This window comes from Notechis scutatus, chromosome 4, assembly GCF_049901735.1.
Source record: "Notechis scutatus isolate UNSWTSFEM ecotype Mainland chromosome 4, rNotScu1.2, whole genome shotgun sequence".
NCBI lineage: Eukaryota > Metazoa > Chordata > Lepidosauria > Squamata > Elapidae > Notechis > Notechis scutatus.
This window is the reverse complement of record NC_142012.1, coordinates 164,547,557-164,556,974: the sequence shown is the minus strand read 5'-3', so window position 1 is coordinate 164,556,974 and position 9,418 is coordinate 164,547,557.

Genomic DNA, 9,418 nt, shown 5'->3' with positions numbered 1-9,418 from the left:
AAACTGCAACAAACTGTTTTGGCAGTATTGCACGACGGACATCTGGGCATCGTGCGGATGAAAGCACTCGCACGGAGCTACGCCTGGTGGCCGGGAATCAACAAAAGAATCGAGGCCTGGGTCGCTAATTGTCAACGTTGCCGGGACGTCAGCAACGCCCCACCTAAAGCAAGCCCGACCGAATGGGAAACTCTGAGGGGACCATGGTCCCATATTCATATTGACTTTGCGGGGCCTACAAAAGGACACACTTTCCTTATTACTGTCGACACCTATTCAAATTGGCTCGAGATCCATCGAATGAACACAACTACAACGGACTCAGTTATCAACAAATTAAACAGGCTATTTGCCACACATGGTTTTCCGGACGTTTTGGTCTCGGATAACGGCCCACAGTTCACAGCATTACCCTTTGAACAATATCTTGCTGACCGGGCATCCGCCATGCGCTAACCTCGCCGCGCACCCTGCGGCGAACGGACGTGCAGAGCGCATGGTACAGTTTGTAAAAAGACCCTCCAAAAATGGAATTCGGCAACATTGATGAAAAAATCAATCGAATTTTATTGTTGCAGCACATCACGCCCCACAGCGTTACCAACAAAACGCCCGCTGAACTTCTCATGGGGCGGAAACTACGATCGCACCTTGACCGGCTCCACCCCGCATATGCACCTGAAAAGCCTTTCGGCTCCAGCAGTAAATGCCGGGAATTTAAGGTAGGCGATTTAATCTTTGCCAAAAACTTCTCCGGCGACCCTTTATGGATACCCGCAACCGTCACCCACCTCACAGGGCCTAGATCTTACCGCCTGCTAACAGACGACGGAAGGGTGTGGAAACGCCACATAGACCAACTCCGTTCGAGATTACCACCCAGCGCCCAGGGCTCCCGGGTTCACCAACTGAGGGGGAGGAAATATCGAGGAAATTGACTTTGATATGACAAATAGCAGGCCAACGGAAACCCTACGGCCCAGCGAAGTACCGGGAATTGAAGCGGGGAGGGAGTTGACTGTCCCATGGGACCTTAACACGGGGGAAACCGAACTGCGAAACCCCGAAGAAACACTGATTGGCGGAGAAAACCATAGCGGTAGCAGCACGGAATCACCGTGCAGCGAAATGGAACTTAATTGTGATCATCCAAACGCTCCACCGGAACCGGACTTGAGGCCAAACCCAGTGGAGCCACGGAAATCATCCAGACAGACCAAACGGCCTGTCTATCTTGAAGATTTTGTTACAGCTCCCCTCAAACGGAACCCAAGGGGGAGGGGTGTTGTGAATCAATAAAAAGTACTTGGCCCAAATGCAAAGCAGGTTTTGAAAGCCTGCACACCTGATTGGTCCTTAAAAAATGAACAAGGATTGGTCCAGAATAAGGCCCTGATTGGCCAATATTAGGACACTTCTTACTGGGTTTTAGTTGAACTTATTGCATATATTATTGGTTAATAGGGTAGCAGCCAACCCTATAAAAGGGTTACTGCTGCCCATAGCCTTGCTCTGTTCTATTCTATTTACTGTTATTAAAGAGTTGAAGTCACTGGTCAGATGTCTGGTCTCCATTATTCTCCAACTTAACAAGAACTACCTGCAAAAAAAAATTTAATTTGCCATTTTCATTTCTTCTATTTCTTACCTCATCTTTGACAGCTTCCCAGCTGTGAATTTGTTCACTGCAATCTTGAAGCAAAGTGATAAAATGTAAGAAAAATGGCTTTTATTTCTGGGAAAGTAAGCTTTAGAGACAGGCAGTCCATCAACTGAAGAGAAATCCTTGAGAAGTGTCCCACTTCATGTAAGCAGCAATACAAACAAACTAAATAAACATTAAACAGAAGAACTTGTCATTATTATTTTAACAGTTGTTGTTATTATTGCTAATGTCACCGCATTTGGATGCCCTAATCAAATCATGAGCCTCGAGCCAAACTTCAAAAGAAATCCAATTATTTATTAGGAGAAACATGTCGGCACTTATCCTAACAAAGCCAGCTCTGCCTCACGTAATTTACGGTGCATCTATGACCCTGTTTTCCCCTGGATGTGTCATAAATCACATTCTCCAACTGGAGCACCTTCATGGCTGCTGTGTCATAAATCGCATTCTCAGGCTCTAGAGATCACATCCCTCCAACTGAATCGGTAAGTTTCCCCCCGCCCCTTCTTATGGAAATTCAAAAGGAGACCAGGAATGCTTTACGAGTTGACATTAACAGAGTTGGAAGGGACCTTGTAGGTCATCTAGTCCAAACCCCCCTTGGCCAAGCAAGAGACCCTACACCATTTAGACAGATGGCAGTCCAGTCTCTTCTTGAAAGCTTCCAGGGATGAAGCTCCCACAACTTTTGAAAGTAAATTCTGTTCCATGGGTTGGCCGTCGCAGGAGGCTCATCCTTAACTGCGGTGGACCTAGAGGACAGGGAGGGTCCACACCTCCCATGACACCCAACCTGACCCTGGGCAAACCGGTTGTTAAATTATTTAAATCTCACCACTGATAACACAGTTGTTAAGTGAATCCAGCTTCCCCGTTGACCTTGCTTGTCAGAAGGTCGCAAAAGATTATCACATGACCCCGGGACACTGCAACCGTCTTAAATACGAGTCAGTTGCCAAGTGTCTGAATTTTGATTGTGTGATCATGGGAATGCTGCAATGCTTGTGTGGAAAACAGTCACAAATCCCATTTTTCAGTGCTGTTGTAACTCCAAATGGTCACTAAATAAACAGTTGTTAAGTTGAGGGCTACCTTTATTACATTAAATATTATTCCTGAGCAGGGTGTCTTCGTTTATTTTTATTTCCACAGGGGTGTGATCAGAATGGGTTAATATTTGACTGACATATTTGATCACACGCTGTGTGAAAAATGATCATAAGCCACTTTTTTCAATGCTGTTGTAACTTGGAGCCATCACTAAACCAAGGGTTTTATCTGGACAAGGGGACTAAGAAACACACTGAGATAACTGGATGCCCTGAATAAAAAAGAGATCCACTTAGAAAGTTTTTTTTTAATTTTAAAAAATTCTTTATTGGAATTCAAAATATTAAAAAGTTTACAAAACTTCAGAATATTAAAAAGTTTACAAAAATTTATATAATAGAACAGTGGTCCCCAACCTTTTTTGTACCAGGGACCAGTTTCAAGCACAAACACTTTTTCAAGGACCGGGGAGAATCGAGTTTGGTGGTTTGCTTGCAGACGTTTCATTACCTGACTAGGTAACATCTGATGTTGTTACCTAATCGGGTAATAAAACGTCTGCCAGCAAACCACCAAGTTCAGGAGCGCCTCGGCCCTGCCTCCCTCAGCCCCATCCCTCAGGTGTCTCCCTCCCTCCCTCAGGTGTCTGCCTCGTTCCTCTCTCAGTCGCTCTCTCACTGCTCCACCAGCCCAGGAAGAAACTGCTTCAAAGAAGCCGGGGTGGCTTTTCCTGTCGCCGCAGCTCCTCCGAAGTGCCCGTTTACCCCCACCCCGCCCGCCCGCCCGCAGTTCAACCCAGTGCTCCGTTCTGCCTGCCTGCCTGCCTGCCTTCGTTTCGGAGCAGCTTCGGCTGATAAAAAGAGGCGAATAGTTATTATTCTCAGCCGAAGCTGCTCCCAAACAACCAGACAGGCAGGCAGGCAGAACGGAGCACTGAATTGAAGCGCGCGGGCGGGCGGGTGGGGGTAAACGGGCGCTCGGAGGAGCTGCGGCGACAGGAAAAGCCACCACCCCCGGCTTCTTTGAAGCAGTTTCTTCCTGGGCTGGTGGAGCAGCGAGAGAGCGACTGAGAAAGGAACGAGGCGGGAGGAAACCGAAGCTGCTGAGCCAGAGAGCAGGACAGGCTTCGGTTGCTTCCTCCCTCCCCTTCTTTCATTTGTGTCCTTGATCCCCGATCCCAGCAGCATTCACCGAAGGCAAAGAAAGCTGCCATTTTTTTAATTTTTTTTTTCTTTGCGGCCCGGTACAGAGTGCTCCACGGACCGGGACCGGTCCACGGCCCGGTGGTTGAGGACCCTTGTAGTAGAAGATGTGTCAATACCATTTCAACACGTTTTCTTGACAGTACAATAAATACAATACCTACAATTTGCACTTGACAGTTGTTTATAGAATCAGTAATACTAGTTCACAGTGCCTTGATAATATTAATAAGAGTGATATATATATATATATATATGTTGATGGTTCAAACAAGAAGAAAAAACATCATATTAACACTAAGTACACACACACACACACACACGTGTATTTATATATATATATACATATATATACAGTATATATACATATACATATACATATACATACACATACACACACACACACACACACACACACACACACACACACACACACACACACACACATATATATATATATATATATATATATGGATCTTTGGTTATTCGGGTTTTCTCCCGCGTAAGATTGGAAGTATCTAGGCAACATTTCGATGAAGTCTCATTCATCATCTTCAGGCTTCTGTCTTCAGCTCTGTGCTTCTCAGAGTGATGTGAGCTTTCAGCTGCTTCTTCCTTTTAACTGCTAGTGGGGGTGTGACTTGATTGGGTGGGGGCTTGGCTGTGTTTTGATTGGGTGGGGGTATGTTCTCATTGGTTGGGGGTTTGGCTGTGTTCTGATTGGTTGGGGGGGTTGGCCATGTTCTGATTGGCTGGAGGTGTGTTCTGTTCAGGTGGGGGCTTGGTTGTGCTCAGGTTGGTCTTAGTTACTGGGGGATTTGAGCTGGTGAGCTGTGATCTTGCTGTTTGGCTTCGAGTTCGTGGTCGTGCTGCATCTTCATGGTGGGGGTCAGTTCGCTTCATGTATGGCTCAGAGGGGTTTGAAGTGGGTAGTGATGCAGCTGCAGTGCGGCTTCTGGTCTGTGGTCATGTCTCATCTTCTGTGTGGGTGTAAGTCTGCTTTTTACGTGGAAGTGTGGTGGTGGCATCTTGTGTGGCCCTCGTGGGTGTGGGTCTGGTGTCATTCATCATGTTAGGTACTCGTCTGTTCATGAGGGCGGGTTTCCAAATGGCTGGTAAGCGGGAGGTGTCATCTCTTTTATCCATGCTGTGTGGGCGTTTTTCTATCTCTATGGCTTCTCTGATTATTCTGTTGTTGAAGTGTTCGGTTTTGGCGATAGTTCTGGTATTTTTAAAGTCAATCTCATGTCCTGTGGCTTTGAGGTGTTGGACCAGGGAAGAGGTCGGTTCTTCTTTTTTGATTGAGTTCTTATGTTCTTCAACGCGTGCACTTATTCTTCTGTTAGTTTGTCCAATGTATGTGGTGGGGCAGGCGGTGCAAGGGATTTCGTATACTCCTTGGTTTTCTAACTTGATTTTGTCTTTACACTTACACCCACACAGAAGATGAGACACGACCACAGACCAGAAGCCGCACTGCAGCTGCATCACTACCCACTTCAAACCCCTCTGAGCCATACATGAAGCGAACTGACCCCCACCATGAAGATGCAGCACGACCACGAACTCGAAGCCAAACAGCAAGATCACAGCTCACCAGCTCAAATCCCCAGTAACTAAGACCAACCTGAGCACAACCAAGCCCCCACCTGAACAGAACACACCTCCAGCCAATCAGAACATGGCCAACCCCCAACCAATCAGAACACAGCCAAACCCCCAACCAATGAGAACACACCCCACCCAATCAAAACACAGCCAAGCCCCCACCCAATCAAGTCACACCCCCACTAGCAGTTAAAAGGAAGAAGCAGCTGCAAGCTCACATCACTCTGAGAAGCACAGAGCTGAAGACAGAAGCCTGAAGATGATGAATGAGACTTCATCAAACGTTGCCTAGATACTTCCAATCTTACGCGGGAGAAAACCCGAATAACCAAAGATCCACATACAAATACCCGCGAGAACCTACTATATATAGTATTCAGCTTGGTTCGGGTATTTTCCTACATCATTGTAGTTGTTCTTTTAAAGTTGTAGCAACGTTTCAGCAGAATCTCATCTGCCATCATCAGGCTTCTGTATTGTGTCCGTCTGTGGGTCAGACTTTTACAGTGGTTTCAGATTTAAATTTGGGGCAGCCTATTGCTGTGCCAGAATGGTTTTTTCTTCATCCTGATTGGTTGGGAGTCTTGGTCTGTGTTTATTGGTCTCGGAGTTTGCTGTGTTCTGCTTGATTGGTGTCTCTAATATCTTCTGTCTGTTTTTTGGCTCTTTTTGTATCTTGATTGGCTGGCAGCATTGTGTTACTTTATTGGAGGCCTTTAGTGCAGCTTGGCTTCGGGTAAATGGACGGCTATCATTAGTTAGGAAGCTGGGTTTCATCTGGGTGCCTGGTTGGGATGTGTTTGAGCTGGAAGTATCAGGGGGGATCTGTTTGTGTCCAGGTGTTTGCCTGGCTTGTGGTATGGAGATTTTTTTGTTTGTGAGTGCAGGCTTCCAAATGATTGACAGCCTGGTGGAATCATCTCTTCTATTCATGCTTTCTGGTCTTTTTTCAATCTCTATGGCTTTTCTGATGATTCTGTGGCTAGGGTTTTCTATAGTGGCTAGGGTTTTGGTGCCATTGAAGTTGATGCTATGACCTGTAGCTTCCATGTTTTGGACTAGTGAGGAAGTGTGTTCCAGCTTTTTGACTGCATTTTTGTGTTCATCCAGGCGGGTGCTTATTCTTCTATTGGTCTGTCCAATGTATGTGGCTGGGCATGATGCACAGGGGACTTCGTATCAAGCAGAACACAGCAAACTCCGAGACCAATAAACACAGACCAAGACTCCCAACCAATCAGGATGAAGAAAAAACCATTCTGGCACAGCAATAGGCTGCCCCAAATTTAAATCTGAAACCACTGTAAAAGTCTGACTCACAGACGGACACAATACAGAAGCCTGATGATGGCAGATGAGATTCTGCTGAAACGGTGCTACAACTTTAAAAGCACCACTACTACCCTGTTTCTCCAACAATACGGCCTCCCCCAATAGGAAGTCCCAGCATGTTTTATAGGCATGAAATTAAATTAATCCCCTCCCCCCAAATTAAGTCCTATATTAAAACATGTAAAATGGGGGGAATGGTGGGGGGGCTTGCCATTAGGAAGCACTTTTGTTGCACACCCGGATATGGTGCTGCCTGCATTGACCCCGATACGAAGTGCCCCACCAACGCCGAGGTCAACATCCAAGCGGTTGCCACCTGCCCGAAGATGCAAGGGGGGGGAGAATTAAGTCACCCCCAAAAAGATGGCCTAGCCATTTTTTCGGGGCTCAAAAAAAAATAAGACCCGGCCTTATTATATGAGAAACACGGTATGACGTGGGAAAATACCCGAACAAAGCTGAATGCCATACATACATACATACATACATACATACATACATACATACATACATATGTATGGTGTTCGGCTTGGTTCGGGTATTTTCCCACGTCATTGTAGTTCTTTTAAAGTTGTAGCAACGTTTCAGCAGAATCTCATCTGCCATCATCAGGCTTCTGTATTGTGTCCGTCTGTGGGTCAGACTTTTACAGTGGTTTCAGATTTAAATTTGGGGCAGCCTATTGCTGTGCCAGAATGGTTTTTTCTTCATCCTGATTGGTTGGGAGTCTTGGTCTGTATTTATTGGTCTCGGAGTTTGCTGTGTTCTGCTTGATGGGTGTCTCTGATATCTTCTATCTGTTTTTGGCTCTTTTTGTATCTTGATTGGCTGGCAGCATTGTGTTACTTTAATGGAGGCCTTTAGTGCAGCTTGGCTTCGGGTAAATGGACGGCTATCATTAGTTAGGAAGCTGGGTTTCATCTGGGTGCCTGGTTGGGATGTGTTTGAGCTGGAGGTATCAGGGGGATCTGTTTGTGCCCAGGTGTTTGCCTGGCTTGTGGTGTGGAGATTTTTTTGTTTGTGAGTGCAGGCTTCCAAATGATTGACAGCCTGGTGGAATCATCTCTTCTGTTCATGCTTTCTGGTCTTTTTTCAATCTCTATGGCTTTTCTGATGATTCTGTGGCTAGAGTTTTCTATAGTGGCTAGGGTTTTGGTGCCATTGAAGTTGATGCTATGACCTGTGGCTTCCATGTGTTGGACTAGTGAGGAAGTGTGTTCCAGCTTTTTGACTGCATTTTTGTGTTCATCCAGGAGGGTGCTTATTCTTCTATTGGTCTGTCCAATGTATGTGGCCGGGCATGATGCACAGGGGACTTCGTATCAAGCAGAACACAGCAAACTCCGAGACCAATAAACACAGACCAAGACTCCCAACCAATCAGGATGAAGAAAAAACCATTCTGGCACAGCAATAGGCTGCCCCAAATTTAAATCTGAAACCACTGTAAAAGTCTGACTCACAGACGGACACAATACAGAAGCCTGATGTTGGCAGATGAGATTCTGCTGAAACGTTGCTACAACTTTAAAAGCACCACTACTACCGTATGACGTGGGAAAATACCCGAACAAAGCTGAATGCCATACATACATACATACATACATACATACATACATACATACATACATACATATATATATATATATATATATATATATATATATATATATATTAGATTAGAAATAAATTTATATAAATATAGCCTCTGTACTGTGCTCTATATTCCATAGCCTTAAGAGGAGATAAGTTATACATTTTTAAGTATAGCTACATAAATATTATAAATTAAGTAGGAATATTTATATAAATCTCCATTTTCTGACAGTTTCTCAATTTCAATGGCTTCTCATTAGTCCTACCCAGAGGTGGTATTCAGCAGGTTCTGACAGTTTTGGAGAACCAACGGTGGAAATTTTGAGTAGTTTGGAGAACTGGCAAATGCCCCTTCTGACTGCCCCCTCCCATCTATTGTCTGCCTCCCAAGTCCCAGCTGATTGGCTGGGTCTTCTTTTGTTGCCCTTTATAGGAGAACGGAGCTGGAAAGCAGGTTAGTAGGGTAGGGAGGGAATGGGATTTTGCAGAATGGAGATTTTACATTATCCGTCCCTTGCCACACCCACCAAGCCATGCCCGCAGAACCGGTAGTAAAAACAAAATGCATCCCACCACTGGTCCTACCTATATATCAATATGCTGATTTTATTTCCTCTTTTGACCTATGTTTATCATGTTTTGTTGTCTACCCATTGATACTAAATATTCCAGATTGAGTAGTAATCTGATCCTTCTTTGTCATTTAATTTCATCGTGAGTCTATCCATCTCCACATAGTCCATAGATCCACTTTGAAATTTTAGCTGCTAAAATTAAAGATAAATCAGCCAAATACTGGAGGTGTCATCATGAACCTGAAGCATATTACCATATAGGTGGACATGCACAGAAGCTAAAACATATTGGACAAAAATACAAACATGGTTGGAAAAAAATGCTAAAGAAACATATACCTTTGAAACCTGAAATATTTTTATTAGGGATGATACCTGAATGTTAT